We start from the raw sequence: 22,909 nt of genomic DNA on the forward strand, positions 1-22,909 counted from the left end.
TCCGTCAGGAATAGTTCCCAGATTGCAAAGACCATCTATTCCTTTTGAGGAACGTCGTCTGCTACTTCCTGTTCGGGGTCCTACCCCCAATTTCCCACAGAGGAAGTGTGTGCCGTCCGGCCTCCCGGACCCGCAGCGCGGCCGAGGGCCCCCCCACCACACCGCCCACGGACGCCCGGCTGTCACCGGGCACTGACGTGTCTGCCCCCGGAGGCCCTGGGCGTCCACCTTCCCCGGGAGGCCCGGTGGGACCCAGGTGGCGGGAGCGGTCTGAGCAGAGCCCGGTGGCCGCGGCCAGGAGCGGCGCTGAATGAATGCCCCGCTCTGTCCCCCGGGGGCGGCCGGAGCTCCTGAGGCCCGGGCCTCGCGCACAGCCCCCCGGGTTCCAGGGCCGGGAGCCGGGCGAACACTGCGGCCTCTCTGCAAACGAGAACCACATGCTGGAGCCGGCCCGGGGCGGCCCGCGGTCTCTGTGTCTTCACCCGGCGGCCGTGTCAGCCCCAGGCCAGCGGCAGGAGCCTCGGAGGGGCAGCCACTGGCCGCAGGACGCTCGTCAGGGGCTCTGGGAGAGGCGCCCGGGACCCCCCCTGAGCAGCAGGATACGGGCTTGTTCTCTGTAACTGCTACTTTGGAATTTCCAGAAAATACTTTTAAGATGCGTATGAAGGAGAAGTGAACATCGTGCGTGTCTGCAGCCTTTCAGGGCGACGCTACATCTGAGCGCCGAGGAGGAGAGAGGCCCCGGAAGCCGTGGCCGGACAGCCGTGTTCGTCACGACACGCGGCCCTCTCCACTGGGCTCTGTGGACGTGCAGAAGTGAGGGCGCAGACATGTAGCTGACGGGGACCTGACGGGTCCAGAAGAAGGTGACACCGTGTGGCGCTGCAGTCAGGCTCCCGTGGGCCAAGGGATGGGACCAGGGCTGCCGTCCGTGTGCAGAAACGCAAGCTGCAGCCCAGGCGGAGCGTGTGTTGGTGTCCCGGGGGACGAGCGGAGGGTGTGTCGGCGTCCGGGGGACGAGCGGAGGGTGTGTCGGCGTCCGGGGGACGAGCGGAGGGTGTGTCGGCGTCCGGGGGACGAGCGGAGGGTGTGTCGGCGTCCGAGGGACGAGCAGAGCGTGTCTGTGTGCTGGGGGCCGCCCTCCCCAGGCCCGGACCCTCCTCTCAGGACGTCCTAGGAGCACTGTGGCCGGTCAGGGCACTGCTGCCGCTCCCTGCAGGTGGCAGGAGGGCTGTGCCCCTCGGTCAGCGGCCGCCGCAGCCTGGGAAGCCTCCCTGCTCCTGGGGCAGTGCTGTCCGTGTGGCGGGCCTGGCTGGGGCCGTGACATGGGTCGGGACTGCGTGTCCCCAGGGGGAGCGTTCATGGTCACTGTGCTTCTTGTCCCCCTCTCCCAGACTTCACCCTGCGGTGCTGAGAAGCTGAGACAGGGTGCTGACCCCGGAGACAAGGCGGGCATGGTGCCCCGGCGAGCCCCATGGGGACACGGGGACTACCTGCAGGGGTGTGACACTGAGGAGTCCTGGGCTGGTGATGACCTGGGGCTCCAAGGGGTGAGGGTGAAGGGGGACAACTGCTCCCCACACACAGAAGAAGAAGAGGAAGAAAAAGAAGAAGAAGAATAGGAAGAGGAGGAGGAGGAGGAGAAGGAGGAGGAGGAGAAGGAGGGGGAGGAGGAGGAGGGGAAGGGGGAGGAGGAGGAAGAGGAGGAGAAAGAGGAAGAGGAGGAGGAAGAGGAGGAGGAAGGGGAGAAGGAAGAGGAGGAGGAAGAGGAGGAGGAGGAGGAGGAAGAGGAGGAGGAAGGGGAGAAGGAAGAGGAGGAGGAAGAGGAGGAGGAGGAGGAGGAAGAGGAGGAGGAAGGGGAGAAGGAAGAGGAGGAGGAAGAGGAGGAGGAGGAGGAGGAAGAGGAGGAGGAAGGGGAGAAGGAAGAGGAGGAGGAAGAGGAGGAGGAGGAGGAGGAAGAGGAGGAGGAGGAGGAAGAGGAGGAGGAGGAGGAAGAGGAGAAGGAAGGGGAAAAGGAAGAGGAGGAGGAAGAGGAGGAGGAGGAGGAGGAAGAGGAGGAGGAAGGGGAGAAGGAAGAGGAGGAGGAAGAGGAGGAGGAGGAGGAGGAAGATGAGGAAGAGGAGGAGGAGGAGGAAGGGGAGGAGGAGGAAAACACAACAGAAGAGAGAAAGAAGCCCTTTGATTTTAGCATTTACCAGTTTCCCTGAGTATAGATTTATTCTGTGGTTGATACCAAATCACCAAAACGATGAGAAAATTATGAGAAAACCCTAAGAAACGTAAATGCATTTTGTGCCACGAGCGGGTAAATAAGCCTCCTCCTGCCGTTCAAACACGAGTGGCCCTCCCAGAGTCCCATCCGGTCCCCACACCCGCCCAGGACCCGCTCTGTGCCCTCCCAGAGTCCCATCCGGTCCCCACGCCCGCCCAGGACCTGCTCTGTGCCCTCCCAGAGTCCCATCCGGTCCCCACGCCCACCCAGGACCCGCTCTGTGCCCTCCCAGAGTCCCATCCGGTCCCCACGCCCGCCCAGGACCCGCTCTGTGCCCTCCCAGAGTCCCATCCGGTCCCCACGCCCGCCCAGGACCCGCTCTGTGCCCTCCCAGAGTCCCATCCGGTCCCCACGCCCGCCCAGGACCCGCTCTGTGCCCTCCCAGAGTCCCATCCGGTCCCCACGCCCGCCCAGGACCCGCTCTGTGCCCTCCCAGAGTCCCATCTGGTCCCCACATCCACCCAGGACCTGCTCTGTGCCCTCCCAGAGTCCCATCCGGTCCCCACGCCCGCCCAGGACCTGCTCTGTGCCCTCCCAGAGTCCCATCCGGTCCCCACGCCCGCCCAGAGTCCCATCCGGTCCCCACGCCCGCCCAGGACCCACTCTGTGCCCGCCCCCGTCACAAGGCTGACCTTTTGTGGAGAACCAGCCAGCCTGCGCTCGTGTCCTGGTCAGTGGTGCCAAAGGCCACCTGCCTTCCCTCCACGGCTGCTGCTAATGAGGGGACGTGTCAGCGTGACCCCGGTTTGGTTTTAAAGGTACAGATGAGCAAACAGACGGGAGATGTCATCAGGTGGTCCGGCGTTTCCACGCGGACAGAGGGCAAGTCAGACGCGCGGGCAGCGAACCACACGGCTGAAGGCCTCGCTGGGCTCGGGCTCAAATCCGGTTCTCCTCACCACCTGTCGGCGTTTGGGCCAATTATGCAGCGTTTCGATTCCCCGTCCGTAAGACGCGATGACAATTCTGCGTGAGCTGTGTTAGGTGACCGGACACCGGGGTACCAGGCCAGGAGCGGAGCCGGAGTTGGTGAATGATGACCACTGTTTGCGTTTTGCGATTATCGGCCCGGGGAAGACGTTCCCGCTCGATGGACGGCGGGCGTGTTCTGGCCGCCCCTGGGCATCTGTGAGGCGCGTCTTAGAGCCCCAGCAAGGACGAGGTCCAGTGTCAACAGCGAGTTCCGAGCCCCAAGCACCACCTCCTTGTTTTCTGAGTTCTCCTTTGCTTTGGCTGCAAGCGGTCAAGCCCGGCCTTGAGATCTCGCCCGTGTGGCCCAGCAGGATGCTACTTGGTGGACATGGAATGGCAGAGAAATTTAGCAAGCTCTGTTGGTCTCATGCCTCCCAAAGGATGCTTCCAGGGCCATTGAATGCCCTGCCCCTTCCTTTCATCCTGACCCACGAACTGGGTGAGCTGGGAGAAGCCCCACACAAGGCTTCAGGAAGTGCTCCCCATGGACACGTTCTTGAAACCTCAGTGAGGCACAGGGTCCCTTTGTGAGCTGTTAGCAGGTCCAGGGTCTGTGTTTTCCAAATACCGGCAGAGCGGTGGCTTGCGACAGACGTTCAGTGTCTGGAGGTGACTGTGGCCAGGACTGGTGCCTCTGGGGCTGTGCTCACCCTCCAATACCTTCCCCCTTGTCAGGTCACCCCACTGTCCCTCACCGAGCTGCGCAGACAGCTCCCGGGCGTGGCTGTATCTTCCTCCAAGACTGCCCGTGCCCTGGCCCACCTGACCTTGCATCCGGGACCTTCCGGCCGAGGTCTGCAACAACTCTGTGCAGACCCAGGGAAAGTGAGTGGGTCGAAAGTGACTTATGGGTCTTTTTGAACTTGCATTCCTGTGTTCTACTGCCAGCTGTGGAACCGTTTTCTGACGGACCATGATGAACAGCAGTTATATTAGAAGCTGCTGTTTTACTTTCTGAGACGTGAGGTGGTAATTTCATTAGCGACTTTTATTAGATTGGCTTCGGTGGCATTTGCACATGGGACTTTATAAGTATAAAGGGCCTTCTGTATTTGACATTGAGAAAAATCAAAGACTGCAGGTTTGAGACGAGTGACCCAGTTTACAGACGTGTGTGTGTACTGACCCAAAGAGTCGCCGATTCTCAGCCACTCTGGGTTCCAGAACCTTCCGGCTCCCGTTGCATCTCCCAGCAGGTGAGGTGCCGGAGGTGTGGGACTCATCCTGGGAGTCCCCAGGAAGCGTCGGTCCTGGTGGGAGCCTTCTCATCGGTCTGTCCCCAGGTGGGATGAAATCTTCTCCACCTTGAATTCCAGAAAGAGGCTGCAGGTGTTAACCCTTCTTATCCTCTGAGGCGACAAGTTTAGAAACAACATGCCCAGCTTCTGGGGCAGACGTGAGCTTATCCCCTTATCTGTGCCTCTGAGCAAAGTGCCTACAGGTAGCTGTTCTTTCTTGTTCTTTCTGGAAGGAATCCCGTCTTGGCCCCCAGAAAACACTGGGAAAGAAAGCAGACAGGTTCAAGAAGACATTCAAACACCGTCCTTCTTTGTAGGAGACATTGTTTCTTCTAAGCACATCCTTAAGTCATTGCAAAATATTAGGGGGAGCTCAGAGGACCCAGCAGGGAACCACGGGGCCAGTGTCACCCATGTCTGCTTCTTCCTGGGACAGATGCCTTTTCTTGACAAAGCCTTTTTGGGTATTAAATTAATTCTATTCATTGCTTATCTCTCCATAATAAATCTAGGGGAGAGCACCTTTCTGTGTTGTCTGAAATAATCTCAACGGCATAGTGATTTTTAGCAAAATCAAGGAAGTAATTTAAATCAAAAAACATTTTACGCAATGCACTTTTCTGGAACTTTTTTTTCTATTTGTTTGTCAACGCTGAGACTCAGTGACAAAATATTGTAATGGTCTTAAGCAGTCACGAGGAAAAAGTGGGAATTGAGACACTTTTTGCGTTAGTTGTGTCATGTTCAGAATACAATGGTGATTTGGCCAAAGCAAACCCACGAACACATTCACACCTCCAGTAAAAACCGATGCATGTATGCCCCAGAGGGGCAGAGCGTCGCCCCCTGGTGGGCGTGCCGGGTGGATCCCGGTCGGGCGCATGCGGGAGTCTGTCTGACTGTCTCTCCCCGTTTCCAGCTTCAGAAAAATATAAAAAACAAAACAAAACAAAAAAAAAACGATGCATGTGTGAGAGCAGAGCCCGCTTCACAGGCTGATGTGACGACTAAATTGTCAATAAATAAAATTTACAATTTAATACTGAAAAATGTAATAAAAATTAAATAGTTTATAAAACCCAGAAGAGTGTCTGGCACAGTTAACATGCGTCAATCGATGTCAGTTATTATGGGCGTGGTCATTGGAGAACTGACTTAGGAAAATTAGACTACACAGTCAATATGCTCTTCAATTTCTCATGTTGCAATGTCTCAAATGTTAACACGTCAAGGTTACCCACTTACCGAGAACACATACCACACCTATCATTTAAATTCATTATAGTATCAGTTCCTTAAAACATGCTCTATTCTCACTTATCACGGCCTTTTTGTTTATTATTACATGCCTCTCTGAAGTTATGTTTATGATTTGATGTTTCTGTTCTGGGAAAGACATCCTGGTGGTCAATCCAGGGTCGTCAGAAGGACGCTGAAAGCCGTGTTTGAGATGAACACGGGTCCACGAGGCAGCACCCGAGTTTATGCAGTTTTGATGAAACATTATTACTCTGTGTTTTATTCTTTTTATTTATTTTTTCAGCAACAGAGAGAGAGTCAGAGAGAGGGATAGACAGGGACAGACAGACAGGAACGGAGAAAGATGAGAAGCATCAGTCATCAGTTTTTTGTTGTGACACCTTAGTTGTTCCTTGATTACCTTCTTATATGTGCCTTGACCGTGGGCCCCCAGCAGACTGAGTAGCCCCTTGCTCGAGCCAGCGACCTTGGGTTCGAGCTGGTGAGCTTTTGCTCAGACCAAATGAGCCTACACTCAAGCTGGCGACCTCAGGGTCTCGAACTTGGGTCCTCCGCATCCCAGTCCGACGCTCTATCCACTGCGCCACTGCCTGGTCAGGCCCTATGTTTTATTCTTTGCACTTTCTTTCTTGACATTTATTAGGACAGTGGACATGTGCCTGACATCATTATTTTGAAAGTCTAGGCTTATCCTCTGTGTCATAAATAAATATAATCGCTATTTAAAGAAATAACAAACAGTTCAAAATGAGAAAGTCGATAAAGGCTACACAGAGCACAGATGAAATCTTGTGATAAATGAAAATTTTAGAAAGAAAGGAGAGAATGACAGGGAGAGGTCAGTGTGTGAGGAGGGACGGCAGACGGGTCACTGGGGTCGCTGACCGCAGGGCTGCCATCCTGGGGGGGGCACATGTGGGTGGCAGGGTGAGGAAAAACAGATGCTGTAGACCGAATGTTTGTGCCCCCTGAATTTATATGTTAGATCCTACCCCCTAAAGTGATGTATTAGGAGGTAAGGTATTGGAGGTGATGAAGTCATGAGACTGGATCCCTCCTGATGTAATCAGACCCCTTAGAAATGGGACCCAGAGCTCTCTGACCCTCTGCCACGTGAGGACACAGTGAGGAGACAGCCACCATGAACCAGGTTCTCATCAGACCCGAGTCTGTCGGCCCCTTGGCCTCGGCCTTGCAGCCTCCAGAACCGTGAGAAATAAATGTCTGTTTTTTATGAGCCCCCGGTCTGTGCTACGCTGGTATAGTAGGCAAAGCTAAAACAGGAGGCAAGGAGAAGGGCTGGGTGGGTGAGTGGTTATCCATTGGCACCATGTCTTTTTTTTTTTTTTTTTTTGTATGGAAGTTGGAAACGGGGAGGCAGTCAGACAGACGCCCACATGCGCCTGACCGGGATCCACCCAGCATGCCCACCAGGGGGCGATGCTCTGCCCATCCGGAGCGTCGCTCTGTTGCGACCAGAGCCATTCTAGTGCCTGGGGCAGAGGCCAAGGAGCCATCCCCAGCACCCGGGCCATCTTTGCTCCAATGGAGCCTTGGCTGCGGGAGGGGAAGAGAGAGACAGAGAGGAAGGAGAGAGGGAGGGGTGGAGAAGCAGATGGGCGCTTCTCCTGTGTGCCCTGGCCGGGAATCGAACTCGGGACTTCCACACGCCAGGCCGACGCTCTATCACTGAGCCAACCGGCCAGGGCGCGGCACCATGTCTTAATGTAAAATGGGGAAGCAGAGAAACTTAAGGAGCTTTGACACGGAAGAAAGATGCAGGACTGGGGGCTGCCTGGGCTGTGGGGCTCAGCAGTGGCTGTGCACTGCTTACAACACGTGACGGTTTTCTCAGCTGTGCTCACAGATCTGTCACCTCACTTTTTTTGTGTGTGCCAGTGACAGAAAGACAGAGAAAGGGACAGATAGGGACAGACATACAGGAAGGGAGAGAGATGAGAAGCATCTATTCTTTGTTGCGGCACCTTAGTTGTTCATTGATTGCTTTCTCATATGTGCCTTGACCGGGGGCCTTCAGCAGACCGAGTGACCCCTTGATCAAGCCAGCGACCTTGAGTCCAAGCTGGTGAGCTTTGCTCAAACCAGATGAGCCCACACTCAAGCTGGCGACCTCGGGGTTTTGAACCTGGGTCCTCCGCATCCCAGTCCGACGCTCCATCCACTGCACCACCGCCTGGTCAGGCACCGTCATCTCGGAAGGGTAGCAGGAGGTGCTCAGGAGGTCTGTCCATTGTACATACTCCATAAGCGGTAGCCATGGCTACAAAAAGACTCAGATGTTCGAGGTGGCGGGTGAGAAATAAGAATATTTTTGAATGGGAGGCAGACCACTGATGCTCTTAAAAGAAGAGTGTTACCATGTGGCGATGGGGAGGCTGCACCTTGACAGGACTGTCCCCTCAGCCCTGTTCCAGGCGTGAACATCGAGAAAAAAAAGATGCCTGCTAAGAAGGGCTCCTGGCAGCTAACTGGGTTCACATTTAAGATCAGAGCCTGGCAGTCATTTCTGCCCAGGGGCCTCTCACAAACTGCACTCAGGGACAAGCCCACACTGAACCGCCTGCCAGCACTGTGACCCTGCCGGCTGAGCAGCCCTTATATAGGAGCTCCTGGGATCCTATTTTGACCAATAGGACTGAGGCTTTTCCCAACCAATGGGAACTGTGCAGCTATATCCCACTAGGATTATCACTGACCAATCAGAGCAGCTCAGTTCTAACCAAAAGTAAGAAAGTACTTTTTTGGACCAATCAAACTGCGAGGATTTGGAGTCCTCTTTTGCATGAGGCTGGACCAATCAGGGATCAGGGGCAGGATGTTTGTCCATATAAGCCAGCTTGGCTGTGGCTCTGGGAGCACTTTCTCTTTCTACCTAAGACTGGGGGCTGCATTTCTCCAGCACAGGAGCAGAGCTGCCTAGCCGGAGGGGGCCTGTCCCCAGGGCCACCCCCCAGCCCTGCGGAGTCACAGTGAGGTCCTCACCACACCCCACGTTGGAAATTCCTGCCAGTGCTGACCGGGCACTGATGACCATTGGTTGACACAATTATCCAATAATCTATGACTTACTGGAGGACAAACCACGGCAGAGCAGTCTGCCACACACTGTTCCACTAGCCCCTCGCCCTGCGGACTGTCAGTCACAGCTCTGGTCTGTCCTCCGGGATGAGCTTGTCCTTTTGAGTGTGCCTTTCGGGGGCAGAGGCAGATTAAATTCAGCTGAGGCCCCGGGCGCAGAAGAAAATATTGGGCCCCTTTGAAAAAGAGAGAGAGAGATGGAGAAAATAAAAATACGTTAATCATATTTTTAAATAAATAAAAAAATATGTACTGTTCATGTTAAAATTGCACTTATGAAACCAAACTTGGTGTCATTAGAAAAAAAATGTCAAGTTGGGGCTTTGTGGGGGGCCCTTCAGAAGTCGGGGCCCAGAGGGCGTGTGCCCGGTGCGCCCGCTGTTAAATCCAGCTCTGCTTCTGGGCTTCCCCCGAGTTCTCGCTTTCTTGTACCGCCGTGAACTCACCCTGCAGCTTGCCTCTGGTTTCAAGCCAAGGCTGAGAGCCGGCTCCGTCTGGAACCTGGTTGACAATGACGTCCTCCTTGTCTGCGTGTTGGCGTCGTTACCGGCACGTGCTGCAGGCTTCTGGTCCCGTCGGCTACCCCAGAACCGAGACACAGCCGACCCACGTCTGCCGTGCAGAACAGCACGTAACAACTCATCATCTCCCTCTCGCCGTCCCCGTCCTTCCTCACCTGAGGCGAGGGTTCCTCAGTGTGCAGCGTGGCGAACGGGTGGTCAGTGGGGAGGGGTCTTCGGGAAATGAAGGGACACACGGGAGCCTGTGGGTGCAGGCAGAGACGTGCACACGGACAGGCCAATCGCCCTGGGAAGAGCTGGAGTTCGGATCTTGAGAACGTGGGGTCTTTGGGACTCTTCACAGAGCTTCAGGTGGGCCAGGGGGCACCTGAGGATGGAGTACAGAAATCAGTGACCCCCTAGCTGAGACCCGCCCTAAGCCACACCTCGTCTGCTTTAAGGAGAAGGGACGCTGCCCTCAGCACAACACGGTGTGAACATTTCCTCACCTGCCACCTCGGTTCCGTGTGACCAGAACCGCCTCTCTCACTCGGGGATAATCGTTAAAAGCCGTTCAGTGACTTCACGGAGTCGGCAGGTCTGACACGTTGTTGTTGGTCACCGCGTTCATAACAGCCCCGAGCCGGGGGGTTGGAAGGCTCTGTGCCCAGTAACCCGCCGGCTAAATGTTTGGAGATGGAGCTCCAAGTTCCATTTCCTCACAAGAACGGGCGCAGTAGGTTTTCATTATCAAAGGCGACCTTTTCAATGAAGCTATTGCGTTTGGACGGGGTCCACCCAACTATGTTGAAAACAGCTCTGAGTGTTTGTGTCTCCTCGGCTCTGTGGCGGCCGGTTGGGCCAGCGCCCCGCCCCTTCCGCGGGAGCTGGGCTAGCCGAGTGTCCCCCGGTCAAGGATCCAGGCGTTGGCTGTGCCGCTGGAGAGGCTCGTGCTTCTCGGAGAACTTACGAATCCATCGTTTCTGGAGTCCTCAAACACAGCTGTGACCCACAGCGGGCCCCGTGGTGGGTGACGGCCCCCTCTCCGCAGCCAGGGCACGGCCAATGCAACAGCAGTGTCATGGTGGGTCCTGAGAGGGCACAGCTGGGTGACCCCCACTTCAGATGGTGCGGCCTCCCAGGCGTTCATTTGCTCTCGCCTTCAGCTTTCATCCTAATTTGCATGGTTTTGACTGAAATCATATGGCAGTATTGAAGCCTCGAACGAAATCAGCAGATTTCATCTGACATTATTGCATATAGGTTCATGAGGTTTTTGTGGTTTCCTCATCAAACATGTGTAGTTAAATGTTACAAAATGAAACCATAAAAACCTTGTCTAGGAAAAATTCATGTCTCTCCAGAGGCGCCCAACGGGCTGGGAGAGGTTCGTCTGCGAGCGAGTCGACTTGCTTAGATGAGACGCGAGATCCAGCAATTAAATTGTCTTTAATAATTTCAAATTCTGAAGTAAAAATAAACTTTAAAAAGAGAGCTGGTCCAAAAAAACAGAGTCCCGAACATTCCGGGCCCTGCAAAGGTCAGACGCTGAATTGGAGCTTTGACCAACGTCCATGGGACCATTCGACGCTGAAGACACGTCAGCCGTCCCTCGCAGATGGCGCGACCGGGTGGCCGGCGTGTGCACGCCTTTGGCCCGGCTCCTCAGCTCCCCGCTCTGGCCACTGTCTCCAAGGTCAGTTCCTGTCCCTCTACAATGACCGCTTTATTCTCGCTGTGCGTAACGGAGGTGCCCCGTGCGTCTGAGTCTGGGAGCAGTGCCCCTCGCTGTCCCCTCCTTGGTCAGTTAGGACGCAGCAGAAGAAAAACATTTCTGCTCCTACGGGAAGTGAAGACAAGACAGAGAGGGGTTGGTGAGGTGCCCACTCTGGTGCGTGGTTCATCCATCTGGCGCCTTGCTCGGTCACGCCTGTCTGCGCCGGGATAGGGTTCAGCCCCCACCCCACCCCCGCAGAGGGGAGCCCCTAGTGAGAAAGGGCAGTCGGCCACCAAACACAGCCGAGCAGGTCAGAGGCTGGTCAGTACCCAGTGCCCCTTGCAGACAGACCTCCTTCCCTGCAGCTTCCAGCACAGGGAAGGCAGGTGCAAAGGTCCTGAGGCAGGGAGCAGCAAGGACTAAGACAGGAAGGGAGCCCCAAGGCCCTGCACAGGCCCCTGGGGAGGACTTGGCTTCTCTCTCAGCACAGTGCATGCACGAGAGAGTCTACAGGGACCACCTGACTGTGGGTGGAGAACAGCCCAAGAGGGACGCAGGGTCAGAAGGGAGGGCTGGTCCAGGAGGGGACACGGCCTGGGAGCTGAGGGGGTGCTGAGAACACCCGGCCTCTGGGGAGGGGTGGAGGCCAAGCTCCCACTCAGGTCTGGCATCAGCAGCCAGAGACGTTGCTCTTTTTTTGAGGAGAGGAGATTGTCACGCCCTGGAGGGACATCGCCAGAGGACCTTGGGAACGCCTGGACTGGGTCCCACGCCCCCGTGTCTGCCTGGTCTCTGGGATGCGTCAGGCAGACCCCCCTGAGCCCTGAGGAGGAGGCAGGGAGGAAGGAGGAGCGTGTGCAGAGAGCGGGTGCACCAGTGGTCTCATCTCATGGGACAGCAGTCTTGAAAACACCAGATTTTAGACTCGTAAACACCCTGAAATTTCAGAACAAGTGAAAAGCCACATTTCTAATGTCCTTCCAATATCTGCAAATCACCGAAGCTTCCTGGGGCGTGCTGAAGAGAGAGGATGGAAGTGAAGATGTATGATCACTCCCGCACTTCCTGACCAGTCTGTCCCCTGCACCAGCCTCAGTGGCCTGTCCCACCCCCCCTGGGGACGCGGGTCAGAGAGCGGGTGACCGGGTCACAGTCAGGTGAGCAGCGGTGAGTCAGGGGCAGCTGATTGGGTCCCTGGGACTCCTGCTTCCCCATCACGGTGCCTCCAGTCCTTGGCCGCTCGGTCACGAGATGGAGAGGAAACGCCCCCTCCGGTGGGACCCTGACATCGACAGAGAGAAACCATCTCCCAATCCAGCTGTCGGAGATGTCTCGTCGGTGACCTCCACTGGTGTGGATGCATCGTGAAGTCTTTCCAACATGCGATTCTGCGCAGAAGACCAGACACCTTCGTGGTTCACGTCGGTTCTCTGCCGGGGACGAGGAGGGGGGCTCGGACAGACAGACGTGCACGTGGACAGAGGGGGCAGAGGGGGCGCGCTGTCACGGGAAGACGGGAGCGTCGGAGGGGAGGAGAGACCCCCGGCCCGGAATCCTCAGGGACTCGTCTGCTTGGGAAGCAGAAACGGACGTTCTCGGCACCGACTAGGCCACAACGGCCGGAGGGCAGCAGTCCAGGCAGAGGTCTGCACGTCCCGGGAGCTGGACAGGGCGGAACCACTTGTTTCCAGTCTCTGTGCAATCTACGTTCGTGGGCTCGTTTCATTAAAAAGTACAGCTAGTGCTCGACTTACAAGCACAATTGGTTCTGACAGACTGGTCGTAACATGATTTGGTCGTAAGTTGAGTAAGCTATATGTACAGCACTGTGAGATGATGTTATAAGAATCTTTAAGTCAAAGACAAAGACAATTTCCTCTTGGTAGACATCTTGGGAGGAGTTTGATGAAAAACATTCAAGACACAAAACACAAACTGCTGTACCGAGTCTGGGATAACCGTTGAAATGGTGCGCGTGGAGATGGTAGTGCTGCCGGAAGCTGGTCCGCACTGTCGTACGCCCAGCTGGGCAACGCTTGCGCAGCCAGACGTGGAGCAGTCGTGGGTAGCGATTGTGGTCGTCAAATCGAATGGTCGTAAGTTGCTTAGGTCGTGGGTTGATCAACACCTGTACACCTCTCCGTCGCAAAGGCCCTCAGAAGGGGGAGGAGGACAGGCCATGTGGCTCGGACGGAGAGAGTCAGTTTGAGCGTGCTCTGTGCTGACAAGATGTTTCCACTGACAGCGGTGTCAGGGGGCCGGTCCCTTGTGGGGCATCAGGGGATTTCCACACCTGGTGTCCGCGTGACGAGGGCGGGACTGGCCCCCGGGGCAGAGGGGCAGGGCGCTTCCTTCTGGTCAGAAACCAGACTCTGGGGGTTAGGACTGGGGCAGTCTGGTCCCCGGGCTGCCAGCAGCACTGACTGCCAGGAGCTGGCAGTCTGTGGGGCACAGGGGGGGGCGTGGGGAGAAAGGACAGGAGCGCAGGGTGGAGGCGCAGAGTAGGGCTGCAGGGAGCACCGTCCACAGGGAGAGGAGGCCGCGTGGGGGCATAAGGCCTGGCGGTGGGCTGCGAGGAGGGCCCGGCCAGTTCACACACACCCCGGGGTGCACACTGGGCTCACACCCCCCAGGCCCACTCTCCGGGACCTTCCATCAGGCCACGGCACCTGCCTGCACTGCTGTGCTCTCGGCCAGTTCACACACACCCCGGGGTGCACACTGGGCTCACACCCCCCAGGCCCACTCTCCGGGACCTTCCATCAGGCCACGGCACCTGCCTGCACTGCTGTGCTCTCAGCACTCGGGGAGACTTGTGCCCCGGGGCCCCCAGAGCTGCAGGTCTCACTGCCACGCCCGCACCGGACGTGCCTGAGGCCACGCAGGACAGGGACCGGTCAGCGGACAGTTGTTACCACATCGGCCACGGGAGGCGTCCTGTCACTCACGTTCCCGCAGACGCGCTCTGCTCGAGTCCCATGGAAGACAGGAAAGCAAGTGCTTCAAGACGGCCCCGGGGTCCCTTCCACCGACTTCTCTCCGCTCTGCACCGGGGCCTCCGATCCCGGCGGCCGCAGACCACCCCTCACAGAGGGCCGTCTGGGCCGGCGCGGGGCTGACTGGACCCCGCTCTGTGTGGCTGTCGGAAAATAGCCTCTATTTATTTTGAAATAACGCTTCCTGCCTTTGTGTTCCATAGAAATATAATTTCTACTTACTATAGAGAATTAAGACAACACAAGAGAGTCTAGAGGAGAAATTTAAATAACTTATATTTCTGCCACCCAGGGAGAAGGATGGCGAACGCTTCCTCCCAGGCTTTTATGCATATATTTATATAATTGAGATTATTCTGTGCATACACTTTTAGGCTCTTTTTTTGTTTGTTTTTAAGTTAAGATCACACTGTGAGTGATTTAGCCCAGCCTGTGGGTAGCCCACAGGAAAGTGTCCCTCTCTGCTTGCTGAGTTTGTGAGCGATTTCTCCTGCTCAGTGCTCTGAGAGTGTGGTGGCAGTTTCATATAACTTCTGCTTGAACTGGTGAATATTTTTTCCCAGTTCAGGAAGTTTTATGGGGTCAAAGATCACATATCTCGGTTTTGCCTAGAAGTTCACACTGGTGACGGCGTCTTGCTCGCAAGGGCGTCTCGCACAGATGGCGGTTGAGTTGAGAGTTGAGCTACTTTGCATCATCCGTTAGTATATTGGGGGTAAGATGTTACAGAAGGAATGTACGTTCTTTGTGTTACTTTCGTTTGGTTTTGAGCTTGGGGGGGGGGGTGTCTCTGAGAGAGCCGTGATAGAGAGAGCTGTGGGCGGAGGAGGGGGGGAACAGGATGGTCCCCAGGACCTGTCACCGGAACAGAAGAAAGACTCTCTCTGAGGGTCACATGTGTGTTTCCCAAAGTCATGTTGAAGTCCTCACTTCTGGGGACTGAATGTGACCTAATTTGGAAAGAGGGTCTTTGCAGATGTCGTCCAGTGAAGGTGAGATCGGACGGAAGCAGGGTGGCCCGGATCCAGTGTGACCAGTGTCCATGCAGACGGCGATGTGGACACGGGCACCACACACGGGAAGGTGGAGGCAGGAACTGGACTGACCTGTCCACCAGGAGCACCGGGGAGGTGCAGGCACCCCCAGAAGCTGAGAGTAATCCTGGCGGGAGTGTGGCTCTGGGGCTCCTTGGTCTCCAACTCCCGGCCTCCAGGAGTGGTGAGTGTCTTCGATGCTGTGCTCGGCCCCCCATGAGTGACCGGTTCTCTCTGACCTTCCCTCCCAGACCCTACACTTCTTTAAACAACCAGACGCTGAACGGTGGTGGAGAGCCTGGGCTATGAGAATATAAAAAATAGCATCTGGAAATTTATAAACCTGCAGAAGAAAAAAAATTTTTTTCTCTGGAACTCCTGAGGATACACGGTTGCTGAAGTCCAGCCCAGGATCCTGTTTGTAAATGCCAGTGTTCGTGATGGAAAAGGCTGTCGGGACAGCGGGCGGCGTTGCTTCAGAGCGGCTCCAACGTGAGAAGCGACGTCCACACTCCCGGGATGTCCCCTCTGAGAACGCTAGCCAGGTTCGCCGCACACTGGACAGAATCGCTCTCATCCAGCTGGTCACAGACAGGGACGCGACACGAGCCTGGGGTGCCCTCTGAGACCAGGACAGCACTGCCCACCCCAGCGTGACGGCAGAGTGGGCGCCTCACCCTGTGGGTGTCGGAGGCTGGAGCCCAGACGGAGAAAACGTGAGCCGAGTCCAGGGGCCAGGGTCGTAGGACGAGCGCATGTGAGAAAGCGCCCCGGGCAGAGTGGTGACTTCACTCTTCCCGGAACCGTTCCGGGCCCCCCCTCACGGTCCTGCCCCAGGAGCTCCTCACAGAGGACAGACACCGGGCACCCCGTCCCGGGACCCCTCACGGTCCTGCCCCAGGAGCTCCTCACAGAGGACAGACACTGAGCACCCCGTCCCGGGTCCCCTCACGGTCCTGCCCCAGGAGCTCCTCACAGAGGACAGACACCGGGCACCCTGTCCCGGGCCCCCCTCCCGGTCCTGCCCCAGGAGCTCCTCACAGAGGACAGACACTGAGCACCCTGTCCCGGGTCCTCCTCCTGGTCCTGCCCCAGGAGCTCCTCACAGAGGACAGACACCGAGCCCCCCGTTCCGGGACCCCCCCCCTCCTGGTCCTGCCCCAGGAGCTCCTCACAGAGGACAGACACTGAGCACCCCGTTCCGGGACCCCCCCCTCCTGGTCCTGCCCCAGGAGCTCCTCACAGAGGACAGACACCGGGCACCCTGTCCCGGGTCCCCTCACGGTCCTGCCCCAGGAGCTCCTCACAGAGGACAGACACCGAGCTCCCCGTCCCGGGTCCCCTCACGGTCCTGCCCCAGGAGCTCCTCACAGAGGACAGACACTGAGCTCCCCGTTATGGGACCCCTCACGGTCCTGCCCCAGGAGCTCCTCACAGAGGACAGACACTGAGCACCCCGTCCCGGGACCCCTCACGGTCCTGCCCCAGGAGCTCCTCACAGAGGACAGACACTGAGCACCCCGTCCCGGGACCCCTCACGGTCCTGCCCCAGGAGCTCCTCACAGAGGACAGACACTGAGCACCCTGTCCCAGGACCCCTCACGGTCCTGCCCCAGGAGCTCCTCACAGAGGACAGACACCGGGCACCCTGTCCCGGGACCCCTCACGGTCCTGCCCCAGGAGCTCCTCACAGAGGACAGACACTGAGCACCCCGTTCCGGGCCCCCCTCACGGTCCTGCCCCAGGAGCTCCTCACAGAGGACAGACACCGAGCTCCCCGTCCCGGGACCCCTCACGGTCCTGCCCCAGGAGCTCCTCACAGAGGACAGACACTGAGCACCCCGTCCCGGGACCCCTCACGGTCCTGCCCCAGGAGCTCCTCACAGAGGACAGACACCGGGCACCCTGTCCCGGGTCCCCTCACGGTCCTGCCCCAGGAGCTCCTCACAGAGGACAGACACCGGGCACCCCGTCCCGGGACCCCTCACGGTCCTGCCCCAGGAGCTCCTCACAGAGGACAGACACTGAGCTCCCCGTTCCGGGTCCCCTCACGGTCCTGCCCCAGGAGCTCCTCACAGAGGACAGACACCGAGCACCCCGTCCCGGGACCCCTCACGGTCCTGCCCCAGGAGCTCCTCACAGAGGACAGACACCGAGCTCCCCGTTCCGGGTCCCCTCACGGTCCTGCCCCAGGAGCTCCTCACAGAGGACAGACACCGGGCACCCTGTCCCGGGACCCCTCACGGTCCTGCCCCAGGAGCTCCTCACAGAGGACAGACACCGGGCACCCTGTCCCGGGACCCCTCCCGGTCCTGCCCCAGGAGCTCCTCACAGAGGACAGACACTGAGCTCCCCGTTCCGGGCCCCCTCACGGTCCTGCCCCAGGAGCTCCTCACAGAGGACAGACACCGAGCTCCCCGTCCCGGGACCCCCCCCTCCTGGTCCTGCCCCAGGAGCTCCTCACAGAGGACAGACACCGAGCACCCCGTCCCGGGACCCCTCACGGTCCTGCCCCAGGAGCTCCTCACAGAGGACAGACACCGGGCACCCCGTCCCGGGTCCCCCCTCCTCACGGTCCTGCCCCAGGAGCTCCTCACAGAGGACAGACACCGAGCTCCCCGTCCCGGGTCCCCCCTCCTCACGGTCCTGCCCCAGGAGCTCCTCACAGAGGACAGACACCGAGCTCCCCGTCCCGGGACCCCTCACGGTCCTGCCCCAGGAGCTCCTCACAGAGGACAGACACCGAGCCCCCCGTCCCGGGACCCCTCACGGTCCTGCCCCAGGAGCTCCTCACAGAGGACAGACACCGAGCTCCCCGTCCCGGGTCCCCTCACGGTCCTGCCCCAGGAGCTCCTCACAGAGGACAGACACTGAGCTCCCTGTTCCGGGACCCCTCACGGTCCTGCCCCAGGAGCTCCTCACAGAGGACAGACACTGAGCACCCCGTTCCGGGCCCCCCTCACGGTCCTGCCCCAGGAGCTCCTCACAGAGGACAGACACCGAGCCCCCCGTTCCGGGTCCCCTCACGGTCCTGCCCCAGGAGCTCCTCACAGAGGACAGACACTGAGCTCCCTGTTCCGGGACCCCTCACGGTCCTGCCCCAGGAGCTCCTCACAGAGGACAGACACCGAGCCCCCCGTTCCGGGTCCCCCCTCCTGGTCCTGCCCCAGGAGCTCACTGCAGAGGACACCGAGTACACGTCCTCTGGTTCCCCTGGGCGCCGACTGCGGGGGGCCCTGAGACAGGAGGGAGGAGGACATGGTCCAGGCCAGACCCACGCTCAGCCTGGCCCGGGCAGATGGCCCCAGGAGCACGTGGCCGGCTGCGGCCACCTCACCACACCAGCATGCTGTGCAAAGAGCCCTTCCCAAACCCCGTGGGCCGTGCCATTGGTTTCCAAAGGTCCAGGCCGACGACAAGCTGGAAACAGAGTGCGTCCTGGTCCTTGCTCTGCTCAATACGCAGACAAAGCAGCCGAGACCCCCCCCATAGGTCCACCCTCATGAGTGGACGCTGCACATGGGAGGACCAGGAACGGGAGCGTTGGGGCCACAGAAGGTGGGGAGGAAAGGGACAGCTGCACCTCTTGACCCAACACGTCCCAACTGGTGAAAGTCTCCCCTGGAGGGACTGTCCACACCTCTGGGATCGTAACACAGAAACCAGAAGTGCGCCTGGCCGCACCTGCTTCCTGCCCTGAGGATGACCTCGGTCACCAAGGCGGACGGAGGAAACCGTGTGTCTCAAAGTGGTTCTTCTGCTACGCTCTCCTTCACCACGCTGGGACAGACTCCTAATACCTCTTCCTGAGTCCCTCTCCCGTCCTCGAGGTAAAACAAGGCGGCTACGCCTCCGACGTGAACGGTGGGGTGGGTGGCCGGCCGCTCGTGTGACATCGTGAGGATAAAGCCTTTCTCCAAAGACACAGCTGAAGTGACCAGAGCCCCCGCCTCCACCCGGGAGAGGCCAGCATTGCATTTGAATAAACGGGACCCAAGTTCTGAAGCCGCTCTCTGAGATGGTACCACCATCATCATCATCATCGTCGTTATTGTTATTCCTGTTTGAGAGAGGGAGCTCTCTGAGACGGTACCATCACCATCATCATCACCATCGTTACTGTTATTCCTGTTTGAGAGAGGGAGCTCTCTGAGACGGTACCATCATCACCACCATCATCATCATCGTTACTGTTATTCCTGTTTGAGAGAGGGAGCTCTCTGAGACGGTACCATCATCACCATCATCATCATCATCATCATCATCATCATCGTTACTGTTATTCCTGTTTGAGAGAGGGAGCTCTCTGAGACGGTACCATCATCACCATCATCATCATCATCATCATCATCATCATCATCATCATCGTTACTGTTATTCCTGTTTGAGAGAGGGAGCTCTCTGAGACGGTACCATCATCATCATCATCATCGTTACTGTTATTCCTGTTTGAGAGAGGGAGCTCTCTGAGACGGTACCATCATCACCATCATCATCATCGTTACTGTTATTCCTGTTTGAGAGAGGGAGCTCTCTGAGACGGTACCATCATCACCATCATCATCATCATCATCATCGTTACTGTTATTCCTGTTTGAGAGAGGGAGCTCTCTGAGACGGTACCATCATCATCATCATCATCATCATCATCATCATCGTTACTGTTATTCCTGTTTGAGAGAGGGAGCTCTCTGAGATGGTACCACCACCACCATCATCATCAGTTACTGTTATTCCTGTTTGAGAGAGGGAGCTCTCTGAGACGGTACCATCATCATCATCATCATCGTTATTGTTATTCCTGTTTGAGAGAGGGAGCTCTCTGAGATGGTACCATCATCACCATCATCATTGTTACTGTTATTCCTGTTTGAGAGAGGGAGCTCTCTGAGATGGTACCACCATCACCATCATCATCATCATTGTTACTGTTATTCCTGTTTGAGAGAGGGAGCTCTCTGAGATGGTACCACCATCACCATCATCATCATCATTGTTACTGTTATTCCTGTTTGAGAGAGGGAGCTCTCTGAGATGGTACCATCATCACCATCATCATCATCACCATCACCATCATCATCATTACTGTTATTCCTGTTTGAGAGAGGGAGCTCTCTGAGACGGTACCACCACCACCATCATCATCATTGTTACTGTTATTCCTGTTTGAGAGAGGGAGCTCTCTGAGATGGTACCATCATCACCATCATCATTGTTACTGTTATTCCTGTTTGAGAGAGGGAGCTCTCTGAGATGGTACCACCATCACCATCATCATCATCATTGTTACTGTTATTCCTGTTTGAGAGAGGGAGCTCTCTGAGACGGTACCACCATCACCATCATCATCATCATCGTTACTGTTATTCCTGTTTGAGAGAGGGAGCTCTCTGAGACGGTACCACCACCACCATCATCATCATTGTTACTGTTATTCCTGTTTGAGAGAGGGAGCTCTCTGAGACGGTACCATCATCACCATCATCATTGTTACTGTTATTCCTGTTTGAGAGAGGGAGCTCTCTGAGACGGTACCACCATCATCATCATCATCGTCGTTATTGTTATTCCTGTTTGAGAGAGGGAGCTCTCTGAGACGGTACCATCACCACCATCATCATCATCGTTACTGTTATTCCTGTTTGAGAGAGGGAGCTCTCTGAGACGGTACCACCATCACCATCATCATCATCATCGTTACTGTTATTCCTGTTTGAGAGAGGGAGCTCTCTGAGACGGTACCACCACCATCACCATCATCATCGTTACTGTTATTCCTGTTTGAGAGAGGGAGCTCTCTGAGATGGTACCACCATCACCATCATCACCATCATTGTTACTGTTATTCCTGTTTGAGAGAGGGAGCTCTCTGAGACGGTACCATCATCACCATCATCATCATCGTTACTGTTATTCCTGTTTGAGAGAGGGAGCTCGCTGCCCCTGTTCTGCCCAGCAGAGGCTTTGGTAGCAATAATTTCCTCCCTAAGAATGATATAAAAGTGTCACCTTCCCGAATCCTTGGGCAGCCTTCCCTCCGGAGGCCAGGAGGCAAGTGCCTATTTCACCTCGGTTGCCTGTGACAAAAACGACTGCAGCGTCAGGGGAAACGCCCAGACGAGATGGAGCGGCTCTGATCCCCGGCTGCCGTGGGCGCCCCGTGCCTGGGTGGACTTGGGAGCCTGCACGCCACAGGACCCGCTGTTCCCACAGGTGGGGCTCTGCGAAGCCTCACAGCCACCTGTGGGGACAGCCTCTCCCGGGCCACTCACGAGCCGTGAACGCAGCACAGACGTCTGGGGCTCCAGGCGTCACAGCCACCTGTGGGGACAGCCTCTCCCGGGCCACTCACGAGCTGTGAACGTAGCACAGACGTCTGGGGCTCCAGGCGTCACAGCCACCTGTGGGGACAGCCTCTCCCGGGCCACTCACGAGCCGTGAACGCAGCACAGACGTCTGGGGCTCCAGGCGTCACAGCCACCTGTGGGGACAGCCTCTCCAGGGCCACTCACAAGCCGTGAGCGCAGCACAGATGTCTGGGGCTCCAGGCGTCACAGCCACCTGTGGGGACAGCCTCTCCCGGGCCACTCACGAGCCGTGAACGCAGCACAGACGTCTGGGGCTCCGGGTGTGTTCTCCAGCTGTGTCCTGCTGCCCCGGGACAGTCAGGGACAGAGCACCCTGCTGGCCCTTAGGCAGCCCCCGGAGCCTCAGGCCACCAGGACCGGCCACCTTGCCCGTCAGGCACAGGTGTCCACCGCAGGTGACTGGCCCGCCCCAAGGCAGGGACGACGGTGATGGCCGTGGAACCCCCCTGCTCAGCTGAAACGCTGCCTGCAGAGTTGGGGCCCTGGGAAGAGGCCCCCAGCCCCCCGTCGGACGCGGCCGGCCTCATCGGAGCGGCTCCGCGCCGCTCACACAGGACAGCATTCCTGCTGCTTGATTAAAGACATTTTCTTTTGTGAATTAAACCACAAATTGTCCCCGTACCAGCCACACAGGCAGCCACTTTCTGAACGCTGGGGGCCCCGGGCTGGGCCCAGACCACCCGGGATTTTAGCAGTTTCGGTGCCTCCGTGGGGACCGGGCACCGCTGGTTCCTGGGCGGGAGCCGCTCGGCGAATCACAGAGCTGCTACGAGAAAAGCTCGTTCCCTGCTGTTTCCCATAATTGCCCTTTCTCAACCCAATATGATTTGAATGGAAAAAAAAAGCAAACATCCATTTTGGGCCTCCCTTTTTTCCCTCTTAATATTTCTTCTTTTGTTTATAGTCAGTACAGGCCAGCCGGATGGTGGCTGGTCCCACCTGGGACCCTGGCGTGAGGCCGGGTGGCTGCGGGCGTGCGGGACTCTCAGAGTGAAACGCGGCTGTAACCCAGCGTGGACGCCAGGCCGCTGTCTCCCCCGTGGTGACCACCACGCCACACCCTCCGTCCTGGGGACAAACTGTCCCGTCACACTGTCACTCGGACCTGTTAACAGATAGTCACCACCCAACGTCATGTCTCTTAGATCACAGATGATGTGCTATGGAATGGGACACTTGAAACCTGTATCATTCTATCAACAATGTCACCCCGATACATTCGATACAAATTGAAATAAACAAACAGTGGCAGGAGAGCTAGTGGCCGTCCTTCCTGCCTGAGGCCCTGGCCGGAGTGGGGGGTCAAGGGGGCTGTGTGACAGTCAGGAGGGATCGTTTCCAAAGCTCCAGAGAGACAGAGGCCTGGGAGGAGAGTGTCCGTCAGGATGTCCAGGGGAGAGACCAGTCCTCCAGGAGAGGGGATTTAATAGTTTACAGGCTGTGCCCAGAAACT

This window comes from Saccopteryx leptura, chromosome 3 (assembly GCF_036850995.1).
Source record: "Saccopteryx leptura isolate mSacLep1 chromosome 3, mSacLep1_pri_phased_curated, whole genome shotgun sequence".
Classification (NCBI taxonomy): Eukaryota; Metazoa; Chordata; class Mammalia; order Chiroptera; family Emballonuridae; genus Saccopteryx; species Saccopteryx leptura.